Source organism: Macaca fascicularis, chromosome X (genome assembly GCF_037993035.2).
Source record: "Macaca fascicularis isolate 582-1 chromosome X, T2T-MFA8v1.1".
In the NCBI taxonomy this organism is placed as follows: domain Eukaryota; kingdom Metazoa; phylum Chordata; class Mammalia; order Primates; family Cercopithecidae; genus Macaca; species Macaca fascicularis.
Window position 1 is genome coordinate 138039209 of NC_088395.1, and position 26591 is coordinate 138065799.

At 40.9% G+C, this 26591-nt stretch overlaps 1 protein-coding gene and 1 pseudogene across 38 annotated transcripts in view; both read right to left on the reverse strand.

Moving 5' to 3' along the window:
* The window catches only part of LOC102128946 (small ribosomal subunit protein uS15-like), a 127039-nt gene that overhangs the window by 87059 nt on the left and 13389 nt on the right, over positions 1 to 26591 (reverse strand). For 37 of the 38 annotated variants that reach the window (XR_012429938.1, XR_012429937.1, XM_074029413.1 and 34 more), the window contains one exon: positions 5690 to 5830. The exons of the other annotated variant lie outside the window; for it this stretch is intronic. The gene's annotated coding sequence lies outside the window, so the exon portion shown is untranslated. The remainder of the gene's footprint in view (positions 1 to 5689; positions 5831 to 26591) is intronic. 38 annotated transcript variants of the gene reach the window in all.
* On the reverse strand, positions 11420 to 13158 carry LOC107128545 (probable hydrolase PNKD; annotated as a pseudogene).

A 26591-nucleotide genomic window follows, 5' to 3' on the forward strand; every position in this document is an offset into this window, starting at 1 on the left:
AACATATGCTCTATACTGGAGAATGTTCCATGTACTGATGACAAGAATGTACATTTTAGAGCAATTGGATGAAATAATTTGTAAATGTCAGTTAAGTTCATTTGGTCTAGAGTATAGTTTAATTCCAATGTTTCTTTGTCTAGATAAGCTTTCCATTACTGAAAGTGGGGTACTGAAGTCTCCCTGTATTGTTGTACACCATTCTATCTCTCTGTGTAGATCTTCAAATGTTTGCCTCATTTTGCTCTCCAAATATCTGCGTATTCCAGTGTTGGGTAGATACATATTTCCAATTGTTATATCTTCTTGTTGTATTGTCATTTTCATTGTTATACAGTGACCTTCTTTGTCTCTCTTTACAGTTTTTGACTTTTAATCTATTTTATCTAAGTATAGCCTTTCTTTTTCTCTCTTTTCTTTTCTTTCTTTCTTTTTTTTCTTAATGGAGTCTTGCTCTGTGACTCAGGCTGGAGTGCAATGGCATGATCTCGGCTCACTGCAATCTCGGCTCACTGTAATCTCTGCCTCCTGGATTCAAGGGATTCTCCTGCCTCAGCCTCCCAAGTAGCTGGGATTACAGGCGTGTGCCAACGCATCCAGCTACTTTTTGTATTTTTAGTAGAGACAGGGTTTCACCATGTTGACCAGGCTGGTCTTGAACTCCTGACCTCAGGTCATCCGCCTGCCTCGGCCTCCCAAAGTGTTGGGACTCAAGCATGTGCCACCATTCCCAGCCAAAGTATAGCCTTTCCTGTTCTTTTTTCCTTCCTGTTCATTTTCATGTTGCTGCTGATGCCCTCTCTGACTTGAGGTCTTCTTTGAGTAAAAGAGGAGTCCCCAAATTTAATGCACTGGGGTTGCTAGCTTCAACTCCATTTATTGTCTCTAACTGCCCTCAGAGATTTTTCTTCCTACAGGCAGTCAGGATGCTGTCTAGGGAGTGAGGCAAGAACAGCATTCCTGCAAAGGACACCAAAATGGGAGAGAACCTAGCTGCCTGCCTGGATCTCACATTTTATAGAGGAAACCGTGAGTCCAGGGGGAATTTTCTACGTGGTGCCTAGCAGCTTCTGGTTGGAGAAGAAGTCCATCATGGAGAGAGAAGTCCATTAATCTTACCAGCTGCTCATATGTATTCACTTTCTTATGGCCCCACAGATCGTCATAGTCTCAATTTTCAGTTCTGCAATATTGATTGTGACAATCTCGACACTAGACAGCTGTTTTTAGTTTTTTGGGGGATAACGTCAGATTGCTTCCACTCTACCATTTTGGTGACCTCACTCTCCCTTGGCCTATTTTTTTTTAAATTGGGATGTCTTTTGTTGTTTTTAAGAGTCCTTTATATGTATTGGATATTCGCAGTTTTTAGATAATTGATTTGGAAATATTTCCTCCCATTCTGTAAGCTGGCTTTTCAAGTTCTGAATTGTGCACTTCGATGCAAAAAGTTTTTAATTCCAGGGAAGTCCAATTTATTTTTTCTTTTGTTATTGGTGCTTTTGGTTGTATAGCTAAAAAATCATTGCCAAATCTAAAGTTCTGAAGATTTATTCCTATAGTTTCCCTGAAGGTTTTATAGCTTTAGCTCTTACCTTTAGACATTTGATACATTTTGAGTTAAGTTTTGCATATGATGTGAGGTAGAGGTTTAACTTCCTTTGGTATGTGGATAACCAGTTGTCTAAGCACTATTTCTTAAGGGGTCTATTCATGTCTCATTAAATGAACTGGATAACTTTGTGAAAAGTCAATTGACCAGAATGTCTTGGTTTATTTTCAGACTCTTCATCTCTTCCATTAATCACTGTGTGTATTCTCATTTGATCATCACCCTGATTTGATTACTCTAGCTTTTCTAGTAAGTTTTGAAATCTACAAGTGTGTCTTCCACCTTGGTTTTTCTTATTCAAACTTTGGTTACTCAGATCTCTTGCAATTTAATAGGATCTTTAGAATTTGCTCTTTCTTTTTCCCAAAAATAAATGCTCATGCGAATAATAATTAGGATTACATTAAATCTATAGATCTCTATGGCTAGTATTGCCATATTATAAATATTTAGTCTTCCAACTCATTACCACAGGATGTCTTTTGTAAAAATCTAGGTAATCTTTAAGTTCTCCAATATTTTGTGATTTTCAATGTACAAGTCTTTCATCTGTTTAGTGAAACATTCTCCTTAAAATATGATTTATTTTGAAGCTATTATAAATGGAATTGCTTTCTTAATTCAATTTTCAGATTGTTCATTGCTAGTGTACATAACTATAACTGATTTTTACCATTTAATGTCCTATCCTGCAGGGCTTGCTGAATATTGTTCATTAGCTCAAATATGGTTTTTCTGCATTTTTAAGCATTTTTATAAGATCATCAACTTTATGAAGAGAGATAATTTCCATTTTCTTCTTTTCAACTTGGATGCATTTTATATATCTTCATTGTCCCATGACCCTGACTAGAATTTTAAGTTCAAGAAAAGGGCAAAAGTGTGCATTTTTACCTTGTTCATGATCTTAGGAGGAAAGTTTTCAGTCTTTTACTCTTGAGTATAATACTACCTATAGACTTTTTATAAATGCCCCATATATTGTGTTGAAACAATGATCTTCTAATTATAGATTCTTGATTGTTTTGAGTTGCCTTTCCGGAGAGATACACTACAGAAGTTCCCTAATGCATAATTTTCATTGATGTCACTTTTGCCACCTGTTTTTGAATTTGTAGAAACAATCATGCTTCTTGAAAACATAACTGCCACAATAGTCATACATGATAACGTGAAGTGAGATCATGGGTAATGCCATCTCCAACAAATACTATTAAAACATAGATTGATTTTCAATCCCTTTCACTGCTCTTGGTTTATGTGTTTATGTACAGCAGTCCACTAGAAGAAGATGTAACTCTTCCTCGATGCTCAGTGGTTCAATTTCTCTTTATGCCCTTCTAGTCTTCTCCAGACAATTGGGTACCCTTGAGACCCTCAGAAAACTTGCTCGCTCCTGCTATATCCCACTTGGAACTGGTCTGTCCTTGGTGTTCTCACATTGCTGCAACAAATGACTCATGCCTCACAGCAGAGTGACACTGCCTGAAAGCCTGCTAACTCTTGCTGTAAGGGAGAAAACATAATGCACCCATCCATTCCCCACATAGGCACTGTGTAAAGTCTCAGGAAATACTTGAAATATATGTAACACATGGGAAATGTTGTATTTTTATGTTAAATGATGCGACCATGAGATATAACTCTGAGTAACCTCGACAGGAATTGAACATATGTACTATGAGTATCATTCCATGTGGAGTATATGTGGCAGGCAGCAATGACAGCTATTGGATCCCTCCTCTAAGGCTGATGACAAATTACTGCCTATAATGCAACACATGAGGCTAGAACATGAACTCCCTGGTTGTCTGGGCGGGGAGCCAGGTCAAAGAACACCAGAATTTGTAAATTGATTGCCAGAGAAGATCTCCAAGTTTCAAGTAATTTTCTCTTTATGCCTTCATCCCTGAAGAAGATAATTTTATACCATGAAATACACTGGCCCTGTAACTCTGTGAAATAAATCATACCCTCAAAGACTTGGGCAAGAGGATATTTAATTTCTGAAAGCAAAGATTCTTGGTGAGGGCGGGTCTTGTTTGATTTCAAGTGGAAAACAAAAGCAAAAGTGCAGCAGTAAGACCTGCTGGCCCCAAACCGGGATAAATATAAAGCAGCCATGTTTGGTGGTGCCTTTGTCTATGGGTGGCGTTTTTTCATACAAGAAGGGCGGGAGTAGAGGGCTCCAAGACAAGACTTCTTGGCACATCTGGAGCACTACTGCCATCGTGAGGATGTCGTTTAACGAAACCCCTACGCCATTATAGAGTTCTAATGAGGGCTACCTGTTGGGGCAGATCTGGTCAGGTAAGAGGTGGAAGAGGCTTGGCCTCTATGCTGGGAGTCCTTGCCTACTCCTCTAAGGCTTTAAAAGAGACCTGGACATTGGCGGTATCTTGCTACAGAACCTGGAGAGTGAAGGTTTTAATAGCAAATCCTGTAAACTTCCCTTGGAATAACCCTGTTGATTGTGCGCGATGCTACCAGAGACCCAAAGATCCATAGCAAGATGACAGCTCGTGAAAACCCGACTCTTGCTCCAAGGGGCGGGAACAGGAAAGAGATGCCCATAAGAACCTACATGTGTCTTTGAGAGGGTTCCTGCTGTCCTGCCCACACCAGGAGGGACAGAGGCAGGGAATGGCTGTTTATGAGGACACAGAGAATGCAATTAAGATTTTGTGATGGGCCAGGCGCGGTGGCTCACGCCTGTAATCCCAGCACCTTGCGAGGCCAAGGCAGGTGGATCGAGGGACCGAGGCCCCGCCCCACGACTTCCTGTACCAGGACCGCCTGGCGGCTGCTGCTTCACTCCAAGCCCCTCACTCTCCAGGTTCTACACCAAGATACCGCCAAAGTCCAGGTATCTCTTCAGGCCTTACAGGAGAAGGCAACAAGACCTATAGCCTGGAGCCCAATCCTCTTCCACCTCCTCACAGACCAGACTTCCCCCTACGGCGAGGCTTCCCGGGAAGGACGCTGTAATGGCCTAGTCTGTCTAAACGATTTCCTCACGGTGGCAGTAGTGCTTCAGATTTTCAAGGACACCCTGTCTTGGAGCAGTCTTCTCCCGCCCTTCCTGTCTGAAAAAACGCCACCCAGAGACAAATGGGCCAGGAAACATGGCTGCCTTGCATATTGCACAGTTTGGGGCAACCTGTGCAAATTCCTGTATTTTTGCTTTTCTTTTTCATGTGAAATCAAGTCAAGGCCTAAACCACCCATCCTCATCAGGAATCTTGTTCTTTCAAGAAATTAAATGTTTTCCAGACTTAGTCTATGTGGGTTGGCTCAGCACTTTCACATGGTATCAAAATGTCTGTCTCAGGCAGGAAATTAGACTGATCAGAGAAGAAAGGCGAGAATAAATTATCAGAAGCCTGGAGATCATCATGAGCCACCAATTCACAAGTCTAGGTGATCTTTGACCTATTCCCCTCCCCAGACAACCAGGCAGTCCTTCTCCATTTTCTCAGCTTATGTGATGAATTGTCAGACAGTGTTTGGTAGGAGTCGTAAGAGAAGGCCAAGACAGCACACATCATTGTATGTAATACATTGCTCCACAGAGCATGATACATACACTTACATCTGTATAAATTCCCATTAGAAGTTACACAGTTTGGGGGCAGACGCAGTGGCTCACGCCTGTAATCCCAACACTTTGAGAGGCCAAGGCGGGTGGATCACTTGAGGTCAGGAGTTTGAGACCAGCCCGGCCAACATGGTGAAACCCTATCTCTACTAAAAATAGAAAGATCAGCCAGGTATGGTGGCCCACACCTGATGTCCCAGCTACTCAGGAGGCTGAGGCAGGAGAATCGCTTGAACCCGGGAGGTGGAGGTTCCAGTGAGCCGAGATCACGCCACTGCATTCCACCCTGGGCGACAGAATGAGTGAGACTCTGTCTCAAAAAAAAAAGTTACGCAGTTTTAAAAATTGTCCTATGTTTAACAGTGAATAATTTATTTTTCCACATGTTCCTATGTCATTAAATATTTTTCAGCTTCTTCTTGTGATCTGAGTGTGTGTGTATGTGTGTGTGTGCCTGCATGCGTGTGTGTGTGTGTTACCTCTTATCTCTTAGGTATCAGATTTACAATATCTTCTTATTAGCAGTGGTATTTGCAAGCCAGGTAGTTGCGTGTTCCTGTAGTTTCAGCTTCTTGGGAGGTTGAGGCAGGATAATAGCTTGGACCCAGGAGCAGAGCAACCTGAAGAACATAGTGACACCTTAGTCTCTTAAAAAAAAAAAAAAAATTTAAAGAGTATGATGTTTGCCACGTAGTTCAAAAATAATCTTGTGTACACCAAGAAGAAAAATACCATAAAATCTGTTAATACAACTGATAATATGTTGGGTTATTTTCTTCCATACTTTTCAATGTATACATACATAGGCCTACTATATTTAGGTTCACACAAAAAATAAATCTATATTAAAATTGGATTAATCTGTAGTGGTTTGGATCAGACCAGATGTGTATTCTGACAAAGTTTTGAAGGGAAAGTATTTGCTTGCATTAAATGCATGTACAAACTCTCCTTAACATCGTTTTGTATAAATAAGTACATATACACATACATACGGATATAGGCACAAAGCGAGGTAACTGAAATGATTACCATGGCTAAAATATAGTTAGTAAACATGTGTACACACATAGGTGTATATATACCATAAATAAGTGGTCTCTCAATCCCAAGAGGAAATGACTTTTAAAATGGTTTTATCACACATTCACGTATTCCATTGGTCATATAAGAACTTCTCTATTTAAAGTTCCCATGTATTTGTATGTCCAGTGTATGTCCAGTGTTCAAATATGTTCTCTTACAAATGGATTCTATGATTGTTCATGAGAGGTGATACTATTTTACTAAATCGATAGAGGCTTATTAATATACTCCCTTATTTGCACAAGGCGTTCAACACAAACACACACACACACACACACACACACACACACACTCACATTAATTATTCCTTTCAATTCCATCATCAGACTATAGGTAGTATTTAGTGCCTTGAATATTTCACACAATATTAGGTAATGGGAAGTTTCCAATGGTATGGAGTAACTAATAGTACTTTATTGCTAACTCTCATGACATTTCTTTATAGTTCAAAAATAACAATGAATCAAATTGCACTCAAATCCTAAGGATAATATAAACATTTGGCAAAAAAATGAAAAATGGAACAATTATAACAGAAGCTAATGAGGCATATTCTGTATCACAGAAACTCAATCAAAATTCAATTACTGTTTTTCTCAATTGCATTTTGCTTGTTCTTCTATTTGCATTATATTGGGGGGTTAGAGGGAATGTACATGTGCAGGAATTTTTTGTTATAAACATCAAATAACACCCTTTATGAGAAATTTCCTTCTGATTTAATGTTTTTCCTTCTATCATTTTTCTCGGTTTTTATATAGAAAGGCTACTTAAAATGTCACTAAACATATTTCAGCTAATTGGATTTTGTGTTAAACAATAATTTGTTAGAAGGTTTTAATTTTCTTGACTAGTAAGAGCAAGACATTTAATCATCCTAGCATGTAAACAGTGCCATTTATTTTTAGATAAAAATATGGTATTACTCAGAATGTTATCAGTACTAAGCTTATTTGTCAATGTGTCAAGCCTTCATTATAAATACAGGTAAAACTGGAAAATGTGCTCTCAGAAAACTCAGCTTTAGAGAATTAGACACTGTTAGTTGTTTTGTTTGAGTTTTTTCAATTTACAGATACATTACAATGTGCATATTGGCTCTCTAGAATACATACATGTTTAGACGTTTGATTCAAGGTTATCACATGTTAGAAGTAAAACGCCCTTGACTTTGCCATTTCTCTTACCTAGTGTTAGCAAACTTACATGGTTTGATTCCCAAGGTCGAACTGTTTGCTTTTCTCCCTAAATCAGAGGCAGAGAATGTCTCTGCCAATCAGGCCACAGAGAATGGAATTCAGGCTTTGTGAAGGCTGAAGAGGCTACCTAAGGAGCCTAACTCATCTAGTCAAGGCTTTCTCTGAGTGTTCTTTAGATGATATATGAAGGGAAGGTTAGAGATCATTTTTCTCTTTCACAAAATACCTGGAAGACGTCGTGCTTGCTTCCCGGAGCCTCTGCAAGGCACTCCTGTGTGTCAGTACACCTACATCCATATGCCATCCTTTAAGTCTAAAAGAGAGTTAGGCACAGGCCAGGATGTCACAAAAGCCAGTTCCCTTCTCCTGGCATAGCATGGTCTACATGGTAGGTGATGGAATCTTACCTTTCAAGGAAAGATATATTTTTATATCTTTTAGGTGTAGTTGACTTATAACTTTGTTCACATTCTCTAATTCCTTAATGATCTTCAGTTTAGTTGTTTCATCCATTGTTTAAGGTGGAGTATTGGGCTGGGTGACGTGGCTCATGCCTGTAATCCTAGCACTTTGGGAGGCCGAGGTGGGTGGACCACTCCAGGTCAAGAGTTCAAGACCAGCATGGGCAAAATGGTGAAACCCCTTCTCTGTTAAAAATACAAAAATTAGCTGAGCATGTTGGTGCACGCTTGTAATCCCAGCTACTTGGGAGGATGAGACATAAGAATCGCTTGAACCCAGGAGGCGGAGATTGCAGCCAAGATGGTGCCACTACACTCCAGCCTGGGTGATAGAGCAAGAGACTCTGTCTCTAAATAGATAAATAAATAAATAAAGTGGGGTATTGAAGTCACCAAGTTATTTTTTAGGACTCTCTATTTTTTCCTTCAGTTCTGTTCAGTTTTTGCCTCATGTATTTGGGGACTCTTGTAAAATAAATATGTATGCTTAATTAGTACATCTTGACAGACTGATCGTATCATTATATAATGTCCATCTTTGTCTCTTGAAATAATTATTGTCTTAAGGTGTATTTTGTCTTGTATCAGGACAGTCAGACCAACTTTATTTTGGTTATTTTTCACATGAATTTTCTTTTTTCATGCTATTACTATTAACCGTTTGTGAATTGGATCTAAAGCCAACTCTTTTAGACAGCATAGAGTTGGATGTTCTAAAAAATGCATTCTGCCAATCTCTGCCTTTAAATTGGAGAGTTTAATCCATTTAAAGTAATTACTGGTAAAGAGGTACTTACTCCTCCTATTTTGCTATATATTTTCTGTATATCTTATAGCTTTTTTCTCAATTCCATAATTCCTACCTTCTTTTGTGATTAATTGATCTTTTCTAGTGTACCACTTTTATTCCTTTCTGTTTCTTTTTCCCTATATACTAATTTTTTATGGCTATCCTGCAGAATACAATTAATATCTTAATTTTAGAGCAATCGATTTTTATTAAACTACAAATTAGTTTATATAGTACATAAAACCTACTCCTTTAAAGCTCTAATCCCTTTTGTGTTATTTTTACAAACTATATGATTAAACATTGTACAATGTTAATTAATACAGACTTATAATTATTGTTTCATGCATTTGTTTTTAAAATCATATGGGAGGAAAAGAGAATTATAAACCAAAAATATAATTCTTCTGGCTTTTTTATGTATCTATGTAGCTACCCTTTTCTTTGTTCCTTATTTCTTCATATGGTTTCGAGTTACTATCTAGCGTCTTTTCATTTCATCCTGAGAGACTCCGTTTTGCATTTCTGTTATGGGAGGTCTACTACTGGTGGAATCTGTAAAGTTTTTTTCTATCTAGGAATGTCTTAATTTCTCCTTCATTTCTGAAAGTTAGTCTTGGGGGATATGGAATTTTTGACAAGTTTGTTTGCTTTTGCAACTTTAAATATGTTATCCCACTGCCTTTTGGCTTCCATGGTTTCTGAAGAAAAACTGGCTGCTAATCTTATTGAGGAGTCCTTGTATATAATTAAGGCCTTTCTCTTATAACGCTTTCAAGATTCTTGCTTTGTCTTTGTCTTATGACAGCATGGTTATAAGCTTTCTCATTGTAGATTTCTTCATGTTTATCTTACATGGAGTTTGTTGAGCTTCTTGCATGTTTATACTCATGTGTTTCAATTGCTCTAGCTTCACATTCAATGACTTTTTTCTAACTGTTCTAATCTGCTGTTGGAAACTTCCAGTGGTTTTTTTTTTTTTTTTTCATTTCAGTTTCTGTACTTTTCAGTTCCAAAAGTTCTATTTGTTTTTTTAAAAAATAATATCTCTCTCTTTATGGATATTCTCTACTTGGTGAGACATTATTCTCTTGGTTTACTTTAGTTCTTTGTATTTTATTTATGGAAACACTTTGAGCATATTTAAGAGAGTTGACGTAACTCTTTTCTAGTAAGCCCAATGCCTGGGCTTCCTTCTGCACAGTTTCTATTAATTTCTCTTTTCCCTGTGAGTAGGCCACACCTTCTTGTTTTCTTTGCATGTCTTATTTTTTGTTTATCATTAAAAATTAGATGTTTTGATATCATACTGTATCAACTCTGGAAATTAGATTTCTAGACACACTTCCCTCCCCACCCCATGGGTTTAGTTGATAGCATTTGTGTGTTGTTGTTTTTTATTTGCTTTTTTAGTAACTTTTCTTAAATATTTTTGTAAAGTCTGTATTTTTATCATTTGTGGCCACTGGAGTCGGTGTTCTGATAGCTTAGTGGTCACCTAGTACTCCGACAGTTTCCTTAAACATGTGGAGCCTAAGAAAGAAAGAGAAGTATTCTCTAAGTCCTTGAAGGCTGGCTCTGTGTGTTGGGGCACTCTTTCAACTAGCCAGGCTGTAGTCTTCACTTCTAGCTTGCAAGGGGCCTGAAAGCTAGTGAGATATGAGTCCTTAAGGTCTTCTCAGGCATTTTCTGAATAATTGTCCAGCCCTGCGCATGTGCATGGCTTTTTATTTCTCTAGTATATACAAGAACTTTTTAAAGTTCTTATTCCCCCAAGTATTTCCTTTCATAGCCTCTTCCTTCCCATGCTTTTCCATCTGTTTACTGTTTAACTGTTGTCCCTTGCCCCAGACTCCTATAGCCAATACTTGTATCTTTAAGTTTTTTCAACACATGACCCTCAGGAAGCTGTTCCAAACCTGGAAACACTCTAAGTGAGGCAAAACAAAAGCAAGATTACACCAATCCTTTAGGGAGCCAAAAGACAGGTCCAACTGGAATGCAACAATTCTTTGAGAATAAGTTCTGTATTATACCTATGCACAAGGGTGGGAGCTATACTGAAGGCACTGTGGAGGCTGGGGGATGGTAGACAGGCAATTTAAAATGCCGTAGCTCTCTTGCTCTCTCACCACAAAGCAGCCACTTCTTTCTTCACCAAGGCTTCCTTGGGTGTTGCAAGTTTTTGACAAGCTCTAGAGTTCTGTAAAAGTGGATTCTGACACTTCTTTCTAGTTCATGCCTGGCTCGTTGTTGCTTTTGTGGAGGGTTGATGTACCAACGTATCCTCCTTCATGATCTTCAGTGACATCATTTTTGCCACATGATTTTTGCACTTCTAGAAATAATCACATTTCTTTTTTTTTTTTTTTTTTTGAGACGGAGTCTTGCTCTGTCACCCAGGCTGGAGTGCAGTGGCCGGATCTCAGCTCACTGCAAGCTCCGCCTCCCGGGTTTACGCCGTTCTCCTGCCTCAGCCTCCCGAGTAGCTGGGACTACAGGCGCCTGGCACCTCGCCCGGCTAGTTTTTTTTTTTTTGTATTTTTTAGTAGAGACGGGGTTTCACCGTGTTAGCCGGGATCGTCTCTCGATCTCCTGGCCTCGTGATCCGCCCGTCTCGGCCTCCCAAAGTGCTGGGATTACAGGCTTGAGCCACCGCGCCCGGCCGAAATAATCACATTTCTTTACAACGTTCCTTCTACAACAGGCATGTATGAAGTCATAGAGTTATATCACAAGGAATGACACCTCTGACAGGCAAGGACTTTTCAATCCTTTTCACTGTCTGTGTTGAAATAAATGATAAATATTATTTAACAGCTTAGTCATATGTAAAACATATAAATTAGATTGAATTCTACTTCAGTTTTCGTTTATGCTTGGCTAACATATTTGGACTACTTCTTCTCCATCTGTTTTTTGTATCTACTCCTTTAGACGTTTCATTACTTCTTGGTTTGGCTACGTGGCCCCACTTCTCTTCAATTCCTCCTGGCTGCAGGCAGTGAATCTCTAGATGTTTGAGTGACCTGAGATCCTCAGCAAGCACACTTGCCTCTGCAATACGTCACCTGGAATTGGCCTGTTCTTTGTGTTTTGACACGGCTGCCACAAGAAACCAATGCCCCATATCTTCCTTGAGGAGTCCTTGTATATAATAAGGCCTTCACCATAGGATGGTGGTACCACGTGAAAGCCTGCTAACTCTCGCTGCAAGGGGCAGGAACAGAAGACAGATGCCCACAAGAGCTTGCATTCGTGTTTGAGTGGGTCCCTCCAGTCCTGACCACACCAGGAGGAAATGAGGCCCCACCCCACGACTTCCTGTGCCAGTATCGCCTGGCAGCTGATGGTTCACTCCAAGCCCCTCACTCTCCAGGTTTTATACCAAGATACCACCAATGTCCAGGTCTCTGTTAAGGCCTTAGAGGAGAAGGCAAAGAGGCTCAGCATGGAGCCCCAGCCTCTTCCACCTACCCACAGAACAGCCCTTCCCCAACAGCTGGGTCTCAGGGAAAGAACGCTGTAATGGCGTATTCTGTCTTTAAATGATTTCCTCACGGGGGCAGTAGTGCTGCATATTTTCAAGGAAGCCTGCCTTGGGGCACTCTTCTCCCGCCCTTCCAGTGTGAAAAAACGCCACTGAGAGACAAAGGCGCCACCAAACATGGCTGCCTTGCATTTTGCCCAGTTTGGGGCGACCTGCTCATACTGCTGGAAGTTGCTTTGGTTTCCATCTGAAATCAAACCAAGGCCTAAACCAGCCACTTTTTTACTGAAATTTTTCCCTACTAAACGCTCAATAACTTTATTTGCCTTTGGCTGGCTCCTGGGTGTGGGGCGGGGTAGGGGTTGGCAGCAGCCTGGGATTCATGCGCCCTCTGGTGGACCTCGAGAACTGGAATCCCGGCCAAACCTGAGGACTTCACAGTCAACACAGTTTAGGAGGGTTGCATCGTTCCTCAGGTCTGCACCCCAGACTCAACATGAGGGGACGGGGCACGTTGCGGGGATGCCCTGAACCTCTGGCTCTCATACTGTCCCGTGTTGGACACCCGCATGTTCTGCCGAGCCTTCATCTGCTTCACACGGTCCTTGTCCACTTCCCGCTTGTTGAGGATGAAGAGAAGGATACCACAAGGGAAGCCGATGGCCCAGGCCAGTCCCTGGCTTTCATGGGGTTCTTGCTCCTCTTTCTGGGAATGTATTCCAGCTCGGGGGATAGGGGTTCAGGTTCCTCCCTGCCCTCTGGGGAGCTGTGGGTTTGCAGTGCCTGGGTCCTGTTATGGGAGGCCATGTTAGCTGTGGTTCCTGCGAGAATCCCCCGGAGGACACAGGCATTTCTCACCCCCCATATCCCCGGCCCTTCAGCACCATAGCAGCTACCACCGCCGCCATGTTCAGATCCCACCTTAAAGCACCCACTTTTATCAGGCAATATTATCTTTCAAGAACGCAATTTCCACTTAACCTAGTCTTTGCAGTTCTGCTCTTAACTCGGTTTTACATCTCAAGCATTTTCTCTACATTACCAAATTGTTTACGTCTAGGGGCAAGTCTCAAGGAGCTAGGCCTAGGAGGAAGAAAACAATTCTGAAAATTAAGGGCAGGATTGGGGCATTTCTAGGCAGCAGGCCACATGTTCCTTGACTTGGCTTGCTGTTGTTAAAGAGAAAATTATTCTGGCACTTGTAAAAGTGATAAAGAAGACTTTATTCAAGACTATTGCAATAGGGACATTACAACAGGTGAGAAATAGATCAGTCTCCATTCTGAGCATAGTAAAGACAGCCGGGGATTTACAGTCAAGGAGCAGAATGAGGGGTGTCAGTGCATGGAACATCACAGAGAGGAGACATCAAGGGTAGGGGAATTCTTGCTAAACTGAGTTAAGATTCGTATTAAAACTGGATTAGGCAAGCCAAAGACAGTACTCAAGAATGAGCTCAGTCAAAAAGACGGCTCAGAGGAGCCTATCTACAATTTGGTCAAGGAGATAGCCTTTGTCAGTATTCATGCCCTCAAGGAGTCTTTCTCCATTTACGGGGTTAGACTGTAAAATGAGAGGCACCTGTTTTCTTGGAGCCCTAAGAGGAAGGCTTAGATACCGCTCATCACTTCATGCCATAAATGCGGACTTTGAGTGGTATACATATATAAATATGTATAAACCCCTATCAGAAGTTACTAAAAGGTTGTCTCATGATTTCATCTTTTAACATGGAAACACAAGCACTTTCTAATATCATTAATTTTGTACCTTATATTTTAAAATTTTTATTTCACTTTATTTTTTGTTTGTTTTCATTGTATTCTCATTTGAAATTAGTTACTTAGTTTCTTCAGAAAGTTAAGGAAAATATTCATTGAAATAAATTACAAATATTACTGAACAGCTTAGTCATATTTCAACTTGTTAAATACATTTAGGCTTAATTCAGTTTTTGTTTATGGTTGGCTATAATATTTGGACCATTTCTCCTCCATATCTCTCCACTGGAAACAAAATATATAGGATGAAATACAAAATTCTCCCTAAAAGTGTCAAAGAATTCACAAAAGAGAAACTCTCAGATTAAAGCTCTATAGACAGAGAATTAAGGGGAACACCAGATTACCCAGTCTTTTTGGCCTTTCAGGTATTTGCTTAGCTGGGTAGTATTGGCCTTCATTTTCAGGGACCTCACAGGTGGCAAAGAGCAGAAGATAGAAAAAGCCTGAAGGGAAGTATAACTATTAAAAAATAAAACACACTTAGGGATTTTCCTTTAACACAAACATCTATCCCACATGGTTACAGGTTGGTTCTATGAATTTTTTTTTTTTTTTTTTTTAAGATGGAGTTTCACTCTTCGTGCCCAGGCTGGAGTGCAATGGTGCGAACCCGGCTCACTGCAACCTGCACCTCCTGGGTTCAAGTATTCTCCTGCCTCAGCCTCCGAAGTAGCTGGGATTACAGGTGCATGCCACCATGCCTGGCTAATTTTTGCATTTTTAGTAGAGATGGGGTTTCGCCATGTTGGCCAGGCTGGTCTCGAACTCCTGACCTCAGCTGATCTGCCCGCCTCGGCCTCCCAAAGTGCTGGGATTACAGGCAGGAGCCACCATGCCCGTCCGGTTTTATGAAGTTTTAAGCAAAAGATGATTCCAATCTTATTCAAAATATTTTAAAGGGGAACTAGAGATGAATTACTCCCCAACATATTCTGAGCAACTTTTATAACCTTGATACCTAAATCAAACATAGATTGTGACTGAAGAGAAAAATACAAACCCACTTCGATTATGAGTGGAGACTTAAAAATTGAAAGATATAAGCATGTTTAATCCATAGTTCTATAAAAGACAATAAACTATGATCAGCTTGGATTTATCTCATGACTGAAAGGGAGTTAAAACATTGCAAAAGGACGAAATGTCATACACCACTTTTCCAAATAAAGGAGAAAAGTATATGGTCATCTCAATTGATGCAGAAAAATAAAAATATTTGGTAAATTCAACAGCACTTACAACATAAACTTTTAGGAAGCCATGAATATAAAGGAACTTTCATAATCTGGTTATTGTATCATTTAATCATTGCTCTGTGAAACACTATTTTTTAACTCAGTGGCTTAAAAAACAAGCACTTATCATAGCTCAAAAAGCTACAAGTAAGACCAAGTGCTGTGGCTCACGCCTGTAATCCCAGCACTTTGGGAGGCTGAGGTAGGCGGATCACCTGAGATCAGGAGTTCGAGACCAGCCTGGCCAGTGTGGTGAAACCCCGTCTCTACTAAAATTACAAAAATTAGCCAGGCATGGTGGCATGCCCCCGTAGTCCCAGCTACTCGGGAGGCTGAGGCAGGAGAATTGCTTGAAACCGGGAGGCAGAGATTGCAGTGAGCCAAGATCATGCTACTGCACTCCAGCCTGGGTGACAGAGCGAGACTCTGTCTCAAAAAAAAAAAAAAAAAAAATCTACAAATATACTGTGTTGTTATCATGGTCTTGCCTGGATTCTCAAGCATCTGGCATCATCACTAGGTCAGGTTGGCAGCTTTGCTAATGCTATCTCTTACATGTTTGGGGGTAAATTCACCATAGAGACTGCTGGTCTTTCCTCCCCATCCTGCAACAGGCCAGCCTGAGCATATTCACACACTGGCAGCAGGTTCGCAAGGGAAAATGGAAGTGCACAAGTCTTGTGAAACTCAGAGCTGACACACCATGACTTCAGAGTTTTATTAACTAAATCAAGTCACAAAGACAGCCCAGATTTAGAGTCCACCTTTTTCCTGGAAAAGAAACTGAAAATTCACATTTACCCTAGGAGGACAATTTAGGACGTTTTCACATTCAATCTAGTAGAGATAGCTACAAAAACCTACATCTAACATAATGCTTAATGGGAAAACAGCTAAAGAATTCCTTTCACGGCCATGAATAATAAAAGGCTACTCAATTAGAGCAATTCTACCAAATAGAGTACTGAAGGCAATGAAAAAAGAAAAATGAAATGAAAACAGGATTAGAAAAGAAGAAAAGTAAAATGTCATATATATTATATAATTCTATACATGTATAAAATAAGAGAATACATCAAACTGGGCATAAGATCAATATATAAAAGTAAACTGTATTTCTATATAGCAAAGGACATTAGAAAACATAAATTTAAAGAAGACACCATGTGCAACAGCACCAGTCACTATAAATTAACTAGGGATAGGCTGGGCTCGGTGGCTCATGCCTGTAATCCCAGCACTTTGAGAGGCCGAGGAGGGTGGATCACCTGAGGTCAGAAGTTCAAGACCAGCCTGCTCAACATGGTGAAACCCCGTCTCTACTAAAAATTCAAAAAAATTGGCCAGGTGTGGTGGCAGGCATCTGTTATCCCAGTTACTTGGGAGGCTGAGGCAGGAAAATCACTTGAATCCGGGAGGTGGAGATCATGCCATTGCGCTGGGGCAACAAGAATGAAACTCCATCTCGAAAAAACAAACCAAAGTGAATTAACTAGGAATAAAAGATGTGTAAGACTTTTCATTTGAAAATGTAAAATTGCTAAGTGGGCCAGGCGTGGTGGCTCATTCCTGTAATCCCAGCACTTTGGGAGGCCTAGGCGGGCGGATCACCTGAGGTAGGGAGTTCGAGACCAGCCTGACCAACATGGAGAAACCACATCTCTACTAAAAATACCAAATTAGCTGGGCGTGGTGGCGCACGCCTGTAATCTCAGCTACTCGGGAGGATGAGGCAGGAGAATCGCTTGAACCTGGGAGGTGGAAGGTGCAGTGAGCCGAGATCATGGCATTGCACTCCAGCCTGGGCAACAAGAGCGAAACTCTGTCTCAAAAAAAAAAAAAAAAAAAAAAATTACTAAGTAATGGTAAAGAAGATTGAGATAAATGCAGACACCATGATCAAACATAGGAAAATGCAGTATCATAAAGGTATCAGTTCTACTACAATTGGTTTATTGGTTCAATGCTACTCAATTTATCATTGCAAAATGTCCTTGTTGTAGTGCTTTTTTTTTTTTTTTTTTGAGATGGAGTCTCGCTCTGTCACCCAGGCTGGAGTGCAGTGGCGCAATCTCAGCTCATTGCAAACTCTGCCTCCTGGGTTCACGCCATTCTCCTGCCTCAGCCTCCCCAGTAGCTGGGACTACAGGTGCCCGCCACCACGCCTGGCTAATTTTTTGTATTTTTAGTAGAGACGGGGTTTCACCGTGTTAGCCAGGATGGTCTCCATCTCCTGACCTCATGATCCACCCGTCTTGGCCTCTCAACGTGCTGGGATTAAGGCGTGAGCCACCTCGCCCAGCTTTTACGTTTTAGTGCTTTTAACTTCAAAGCGCATTTGTCTGATATTAATATTGGTACTGCTACTTTCGTTTTGTGTGATACTTGTTTGCCCCAACCTTAATTTTCAAAAGTTCCTATAATTCTTGGCTTTAAGTGACTTAATTTTTAAAAGTACTGCATAGGGTTCTTTTTGTTGCTGTTTTGTGTTTTGTATTTTAGCCCGATATAATGACTTCTGTCTTTTGAGGAGATAATTGTGTCCACTCACATTTACTCTAATGAAGAAAACATTTAACTTTATTCCTGCCTTCCTACCTTATGTTTATTATTTCTTTTTCCAGTTCTTGTTTTTGATGTTTAAGTTGCTGATTATATCTTTTTACCAATTGTTAATTTCCATTCATAGTTACCTTCATTTCTCCATGTCCACAAACAGCCACATATTTTTCTAATGTCCGAAACAAAGTCCCTCAAAGCACACTATTTCTTAGGTCAAGGTACTTGATTTCTTCCTCAAAACTAACCCAAGATGTTGTGTCCATTAACATATGTATTCCAATTCATCCTTTTATATTTTTCCTACTTAAAAGACTTGTTAAAATTCTTTAATATTTTATTGTGTACTCTTAGTGTTATTTCCTTTGCAGTATAGTCCCTCAATTATGACCATTTAGAGTGCTTATGTTCTTCATTTATAGAGTATAAGGTCTTTATTCCTGCTTCTCCTTCTTCATCCACTTCAGTTCTCTTTTCTGGAATATTCACTTGGCTAGATTTTTTTTTTTCTTTTTTTTGAGGCGGAGTGTTGTTCTGTAGCCCAGGCTGGAGTGCAATGGCGAGATCTCGGCTCACTGCCACCTCTGCCTCCCAGGTTCAAGCGATTCTCCTGCCTCAGCCTCCCAAGTAGCTGGGATTACAGGCGCCCGCCACCAGGCCCGGCTAATTTTTTGTATTTTTAGTAGAGACGGGGTTTCACCGTATTAGCCAGGATGGTCTTGATCTCCTGACCTCGAGATCTGCCCGCCTCATCCTCCCAAAGTGCTGGGATTACAGGCGTGAACCACCATGCCCAGCAAGGTGACTTTTTAATAATTCTAGTATTTTACCAACATATGCTTAGTGCATATCTTTATTCCATTCTGTACCATAGTGAGACTCTACAATCTGGGCCTTCTTCAATTGTGGGAAGTTTTCTTCTACTTGTTACCTTAAATTTTGCCTTGTTTATTCTGTTTTTTCCCAATTGTAACATCTTTAGGCAAAGTCACAGAAGAACAGTTAGAAACAAATTTTATAATCGGATTAGTCAGGCTTCAGAATTCACATTCTTAAGATCTAGGTTAGGCAAACTGTCAGCTCACTTCTGAGGCACTTTGAGGAAGCCTCCCAACTTTTATTGGTTTTCTTGCATTCTGCAAGTCTCAGGTCCAGGGAGGACTCAGGTAACAAATTCAGTTCTATCTTGTGTTCTTGGCATAGGGGAACAACTGGCAAAAATAAGTCTGACTCAGTTGACCTTCCAGTTATTATTAGTCCACCTGTTTCTCAGGTCAAGCCCTTCCCACAGTCTGTTCCTTTTCATTGCAAGCTTTAAAATTTTTGGCCGGGAGCGGTGGCTCCCGCCTGTAATCCCAGCACTTTGGGAGGCCGAGGCAGGAGGATCACGAGGTCAAGAGATCAAGATCATCCTGGCTAACATGGTGAAACCCCTTCTCTACTAAAACAAATACAAAAATTAGCTGGGCTTGGGGTCGCGCGCTTATAGTCCCAACTACTCAGGAGGCTGAGGCAGAAGAATTGCTTGAACCCGGAAGACGGAGGTTGCAGTGAGCCAAGATAGTGCCCCTGCACTCCAGCCTGGTGAGCAGCCCAAGGGAGAAATTCCCATAAAGGCCCCACTTATCCTCAGCTACCTGCAGGCCCAAGGACTTCCTTGGCTCGGAAGAAAAAGATAAATTACAGTTGGGAATGTAGAAATACACAGTCACATTCAGGTTCCAATGTTATAATTTTAAAAAACGCTGACATTGTTTAACTATATTTATGGGTATATGGGTATTTGTTATGGCTGTTTGCCAAATATTTCCATTACTCCTCCAGGATACTGTTAAGATAGTGGTATTTGGCTAAAGGATGGAGTCAAACCCATAGATCTGATTAAATAAATACCTAACCTACCCCTGCAATCCTGCCAGAACCCTTTATAGGAGAATGTAACTAGGACCTGTAGAGCAAGACAGCCAGATTACATAGTCCATACAGATTAGCCATTTGATACACAGAGAAGTAGAGAAAAATGAAGAGTGGATTAAAGAGGAGAAAATAGAAATATCAGGGAAAAACATCCAATATACACTATTACGCAATTTGTGTTTAAAGAAAAAATACATACAGATTATAGTAATATGATAGGTCATTTTGTGTTCACTTTTCTGAATTCCATATTTTCTAAATATTCTGTATTGAAAGAGTCTATTTCTCTTAATTTTAAATATTTCTATTTCTTATAAATAAATAGCTATTTTCATATTTTTAAATAGTACTTTTGGATAACTAAAGTCCAACTGTCAAAATGCTCCTAATATAGCCAAGAGAAAAAGTATAAAAGAAAAAATATGCAGGACAAGGCCCAATTTTTGTAAGCATGTATATGTATATACAAATTAAAATTTATTGGCCAGGCGCACTGGCTCACACCTGTAATCCCAGCACTTTGGGAGGCCAAGGCGGGCCAATCACCTGAGGTCAGGAGTTCGAGACCAGCCTGGCCAGCATGGCGAAACCCCGTCTCTACTAAAAATATAAAAATTAGCTGGTCATGGTGGTGCACGCCTGTAATCCCAGCTACTTGGGAGGCTGAGGCAGGAGAATCGCTTGAATCCAGGAAGCAGAGGTTGCAGTGAGCTGAGATTGTGTCACTGCTCTCTAGCCTGGGTGACAGAGCAAGGCTCTGTCTCAAAAAAAGAAAAAAAATGTATTTAGGTAAATAAAGCATAAAGATGTGATCACTGTTTGTCTCAAGACTGTGGAATTATAAATAGGGTGAACATTCCTTTCAGTTTGCCTTAGGAAGTCAGTTCACACAGTTGTCCAACTTGGACAATAAATTATATAATTACCTAAGAAGGATACACAATGTATATTCTCTACCTAAGTGCCCAATTAATTATTTAAAATGTGTTGTTTCTTTATTCATTCAAAGCATCATCTATGTGCAAATTAAAACATGAATATATATGAGGCATAAAAATGTAAAAGTGTAAGACAAGGTCATATGGTAAAATTGATAATGTTGTTTTAACATATTAGTTCAAAACCTATGGAAGAGCTTAACTCTAATGTCCTTAAATTATAATAGCTAAATATTAGTATTTATTTTGAACATCAAGTTTGAGCAACTGAAATATTTATTAGTGAGTTCTCCATCTGGAAAGACATTTAAAAAGAAGGATGCCATTTTGGTTACTTTCTAAACTATGTGAGCCAGAAAATGGAGTACACCATAAGAGCTTGGGAAATGAGCCAGGTCAAAGACCACAACGTCTGATGGAGACAGATAGCCTCGTACAAGCTTTGGAGTTCCAGCAATTTCTTTTCCTCATGCACGGACTCCTTGGGACTTGAACCTTGTATCAGAAAACTTGAAAATGGGGAAAATCATACATATCTAATGGTGACTGATGAGGAGATCTGTGAAGCTGTGGTAGAGGAAACTGAATTACTGAAAAGAAAAGATGCCTGATGAGAGTGTGTGGTTTTAGGCTTCAGTTTGATTGTATATAGAAACCAAAAGCAAAAGCGCAGCAATGTGAGCAAGTTTCTTCAAACTGGGTAAGACACAAGGCAACCATATTTCCTGGTAGCTTTGCCTTTTAGTGGTGATTTTTTTCAGATGGAATGGGCGGGAGAAGAGGGCCTGGGGGCAGGGTTAGTTGGCTCTCCTGAGCTCATACTGCCATCGCGAGGAAGTAGTTTGACAAAAGCAAAAGCTTTGGATTTGAACTTCCCTCCCATCTAGCAGTTAAGAAAGATTTAGCAAATTCAAAGGTTCAATAGGGCCTGACCCCAAGATGGGCCTTCTCAACTTCAACTCTTAGGCTTTCCAGGAGCTCAATCTGGACAAAGGCAAAATCTCAATGAAGAAGCTGCTGAGTAAGGTGCCAGGACTGATGCAGGGTTTGGTTTCTTCTCACTGTGGGCAGGACTATAGAAAAATTAGTCTACACACAGCTTCTGGGCATTGATCTTCTGGCCCTGCCCCTTAGACCATGAGATAGATGGGCTGGCACAAGATATCCCTGTACTTTGGAGTATGGGCCCCAATGTCAGCAACGTTAGAATGTGGGGAGGGGAAAATGAATCTCATTTGAGGTGGCATCTAACAGCCGCTGGAGGTCTCAGGGACACCAAAAGTCTGGTGCCTCTGTTGCCTAGAGCAAGAGGGATCTGAGGAAAAGGAGCATGTGTCACTGTGCCAAGTCAATAAATTCCAGAACATCAATAGGAGTGCAGATATACACAACCAGAAGGCCTGGAAGTGTTCTCTGAGTCCAGGAGGTAACAGCTATAGTGGCTTTGCAGCATTTTGTCTAGGGTCCAGTGTGAAGGCATACCCACGTGGAGGGATCCGCTCTCATTTCAGTTCTCTTAATGGGACAGAAATGGGTTCTTTAGCTTTCTTCTAACGAAGATGAGGCCTTTAAGGCTCAGGATCTAACTGTTCATTAAGATTAGCAAGTAGTGTTCTCTGTGCCTGTTCCTTAGCCTTTTTCTGATGAAGATTCCTTGTAGGCCTGACAAGATATCCTTCTTCAGGGAGCTGAGTACATCAGGAGCCCCAGAAAACTTGCCTCTTTAGTGCCACGCTTTCATACCAGAGATGATCTCTGTACATGATCCTTTTGAGAAAATGCTGAGCAGTCCATGAAAACAAGCATGAGTATTTTGATCTTCTTTCTTCTGCTCTCTTCTAAATCTATTCCATTTGAATATTTGCATGAGTACATGTATATGTGAGCACTCATGGGTTTGTTGGTATGACTTTAGGCTTCCACATAGTTTGCAAATCTCCTTGGGTTTTGAAATTTTTCCTTTTATCATACTTTTCCTTTTTATTATAAGGCCACCTCATGGGTCACTAAATATCCTTCGGATTATTGGATTTTGTGTTACTTATAAATTTGCCCAAAGATTTTTGTTTTCTTCACTATAAAAAGTGGTCTTTTTTATTTCCATATGTAAACAGAGCAATGTATAATTTTCAGAGAAACTGATTCTTACACTGAAGGCTATTTTAAAACCTGAAGGGTATACCTTTCTTTCTTTCTTTCTTTCTTTTTATAGACAGAGTCTCACTCTATCGCCCAGGCCACATTGCAGTGGCGCGATCTCGGCTCACTGCAAGCTCCGCCTCCCAGGTTCAGGCGATTCTTCCGCCTCAGCCTCCGGAGTAGCTGGGATACAGGTGCCTGCCACCACGCCCGGCTAATTTTTTGTATTTTCAGTAGAGACGGAGTTTCACCATGTTAGTCAGGATGTTCTCGATCTCCTGACCTCGTGATCCACCCGCCTCGCCCTCCCAAAGTGCTGGGATTACAGGCGTGAGCAACCGCCCCCAGCCTACCTTTGTTTCTTGATTTCGAATGTAAACCTTGCTTGTTACTATTTCAAGCATGGAGACATGTATGACGTTAATACTTGAGGGCATGGCCTTAAAATAATTACTCCAGGAAGGTAGACACAATGAGTATCTTCGTTAGAAGGCTCTGCAAATTCATTCTTTAGAATTCATATATATGCACTCAACTTAGGACAGTAGTCACACATGGAATAAGCAGAGAGAGATAGACTTTATTGTTTTTCTTTCTTTCTTTTTTTTTTTTTTTTTGAGATGGAGTCTTGCTCTGTCGCCCAGGCTGGAGTGCAGTGGCACTATCTTGGCTCACTGCAAGCTCCGCCTCCCTGGTTCACGCCATTCTTCTGCCTCAGCCGCCTGAGTAGCTGGGACTGCAGGCGCCCACCACCACGCCCAGTTAATTTTTTGTATTTTTAGTAGAGACGGGGTTTCACCATGTTAGCCAGGATGGTCTCTATCTCCTGACCTCATGATCCACTCGCCTCGGCCTTTCAAAGTGCTGGGATTACAGGTGTGAGCCACCGCACCTGGCCTGTTTTCTTATATTAGTAAACTAGGTTGGTTTGATCCCAAAGAGTCAATAATTTGCTTTAACCCCTAATCAAAGAGGTGGAATATCTTTACTCATGTGGACACTGAGCATGGAATTCATTCTTTTCCAAGAACTTAAGAGGACCACCTGGTACAGCTGAAACATGTGGAGTCAATCTACTAGAGAATAGACCCTTTGCTCCTCCCCACTGTCTGACGTTGCAAAGGAAAGCTGAATGAACCTACTCATCTCTATACTCCTGTCTCCTATGGGAATGTGACCTTGACTCTGGAGAAGGAGTGTGCTCATGTGAAAGGTTAAGTGATACACATATATTGCCCACCAAATTGTAAAACCAATTGACAATGCTTCCCACTTCACGGGAACTTGTCCGATTCTACAAATGTTCACACAAAGTAGGTGTTTTCAGTGGTTTCATGTTCAGTAGCTTGCTCAGGGATATTTTGAAGAGGTGGGGAATGTTTGAGACTTTGTCAAATTGTAATTTACTTGAGTATTGGTGAATTTGAGAACCTCTGCTGTTGTGGGAAGTCAGGGATCCCAAACAGAGGGACCAGCTGAAGTCATGTCGGAAGAACACAAATTGTGAAGATTTCATGGACATTTATTAGTTCCCCAAATTAATACTTTTATAATTTCTTACACCTGTCTTTACTGCAATCTCTGAACATAAATTGTTAGGATTTCATGGACATTTATCACTTCCCCAGTCAATACTCTTGTGATTTCCTATGCCTGTCTTTAATCTCTTAATCCCATCATCTTCATAAGCTGAGGATGAATGTTGCCTCAGGACCCTGTGATGACTGTGTTAACTGCACAAATTGTTTAAACAATATGAAATCTGGGCACCTTGAAAAAAGAACAGGATAACAGTGATGTTCAGGGAACAAGGGAGATAACCATTAGGTCTGGCTGCCTAACAGCCAGGTGGAACAGAGCCATATTTCTCTTCTTTCAAAAGCAAATAGGAGAAATATCACTGAATTCTTTTTCTCAGCAAGGAACATCTCTGAGAAAGAGAATGTGTTCCCAAGGGGAGGTCTCTAAAATGGCCGCTTTGGGAACGTCTGTCTTTTATGGTTGTAGATAAGGGATGAAATAAGCCCCGTTCTCCCGTAGCACTCCCAGGCTTATTAGAATGAGGAAATTCCCGCCTAATAAGTTTTGGTCAGACTGGTTGTCTGCTCTCAAACCGTGTCTCCTGATAAGATGTTATCATGACAATGCATGCCAGAAACTTCATTAGCAATTTTAATTTCGCTCCATCCTGTGATCTCGCCCTGCCTCCATTTGCCTTGTGATATTTTATTCCCTTGTGAAGCATGCGATCTCTGTGACCCACATCCTATTCGTACACTCCCTCCCCTTTTGAAAATCACTAATAAAAACTTGCTGGTTTTGCGGCTTGGTGGGCATCATGGAACCTACTGACAGGTGATATCTCCCCCGGACACCCAGCTTTAACATTTCTCTCTTTTATACTATTTCCCTTTATTTCTCAGACTGGCCAACACTTAGGGAAATAGAAAAGAAGCTACGTTAAATATCGGGGGCTGGTTTCTTGTTCCATGGTCTTTTTCTTCTGGGAAGTTTGTGCCTGGTTCCTTTTCTCTTTCCTTGCTGAATTGTTTCTCTTTAACTTTTCATCTTGGAATAGCTAATGATCTGTAATGGATGCCAATGGTTGAAAGGCAGTAAACACGGACAAATAATTGCTTGTGGTTTCCTGTTTTTGCTGTTATTTTTATTATGCCTGAAACAATGAAATTGTTTCCATCTGCAATCAGGCCTGTTAGCCTGTATTAAGTATAGCCAGGTGAGGTGAATACAACATTCTTGAGCCTGAGGAATTCCTGAGCTGAGGCCACTGCTAGTGTCATCCACAATTCTGTCTCCTCACATTTGTCTACCCTACTTCAAGCATAGGACCTAGTCAAAATGCAGCTCCAAGGCAGGCATGCTAACCCATCTAGTTCAGGTCTTCTCTTTCAGTCTGTTTTAACTGAGATAATGTCAGAAGATCAGCAATGAACTTTCACCTTCACAAGACATCTGGGATCACTGAGGGATGCTTTGCCACATGTCTCCAAGACACTCCTGAGAGTTATTCACCCTTCTTGTCAATTATCTATTGCCTCTCAACTTTGAATGCATTCTTCAATATATGCTCTACAATAAATAGTGGGAATTTCCCCCCTGCACTCTGAGCTCCCGCACTACTGCCAAATGGGGCTCATATCCCAGGCCCCAGTGTGCTAGAGGACTGTGTCCCAGACTGTCTGCCTCTACAACAAGGAGCAGGAGCAGGAGACAAATGATCAGAAGCCCTGCACTTAGCAGTGAACTGCTTCTTCTAGTTCTTCCTGTACTGGGAGGACACAAAAGCTCCACCTCCAGGACTTCCTGTGCATGAATTTCCTGCCTGCCCCTTGGTCAGTTCTGGCCGCTTCTACAACTATATCATGCCTTTGTCCACAGATCCTAGAAGGCCTGAGAGATGAAGGCAAGGACATCACGCTTGAGGCCAGAAGCCTTTCCAACTTCCCCACAGGTCCAACCTTCCTCGACATACTAGTTTTTTGGGAGGAATTGTTCATGACTTGGATTTTCATCAACTGATTTCCTCACGATGGCAGTAGTGCTCCAGAAATGTCAACTGTCCCCAGGGCCTCTTCTCCCGCCCATCCAGTGTGAAAAAACGCCAACAAAAGACAAACGCACAAGGAAACAAAACTGTTTCAATTCTTGCCCAGTTTGAGGAAACTTGTTCACATCACTGTGCTTTTGCTTTCTATTTCCATCTTAAATCAAAACGAGTCCTTAACCATCCCGCCCTGGTGAGGCATCTTCCCTTTTCCAGCA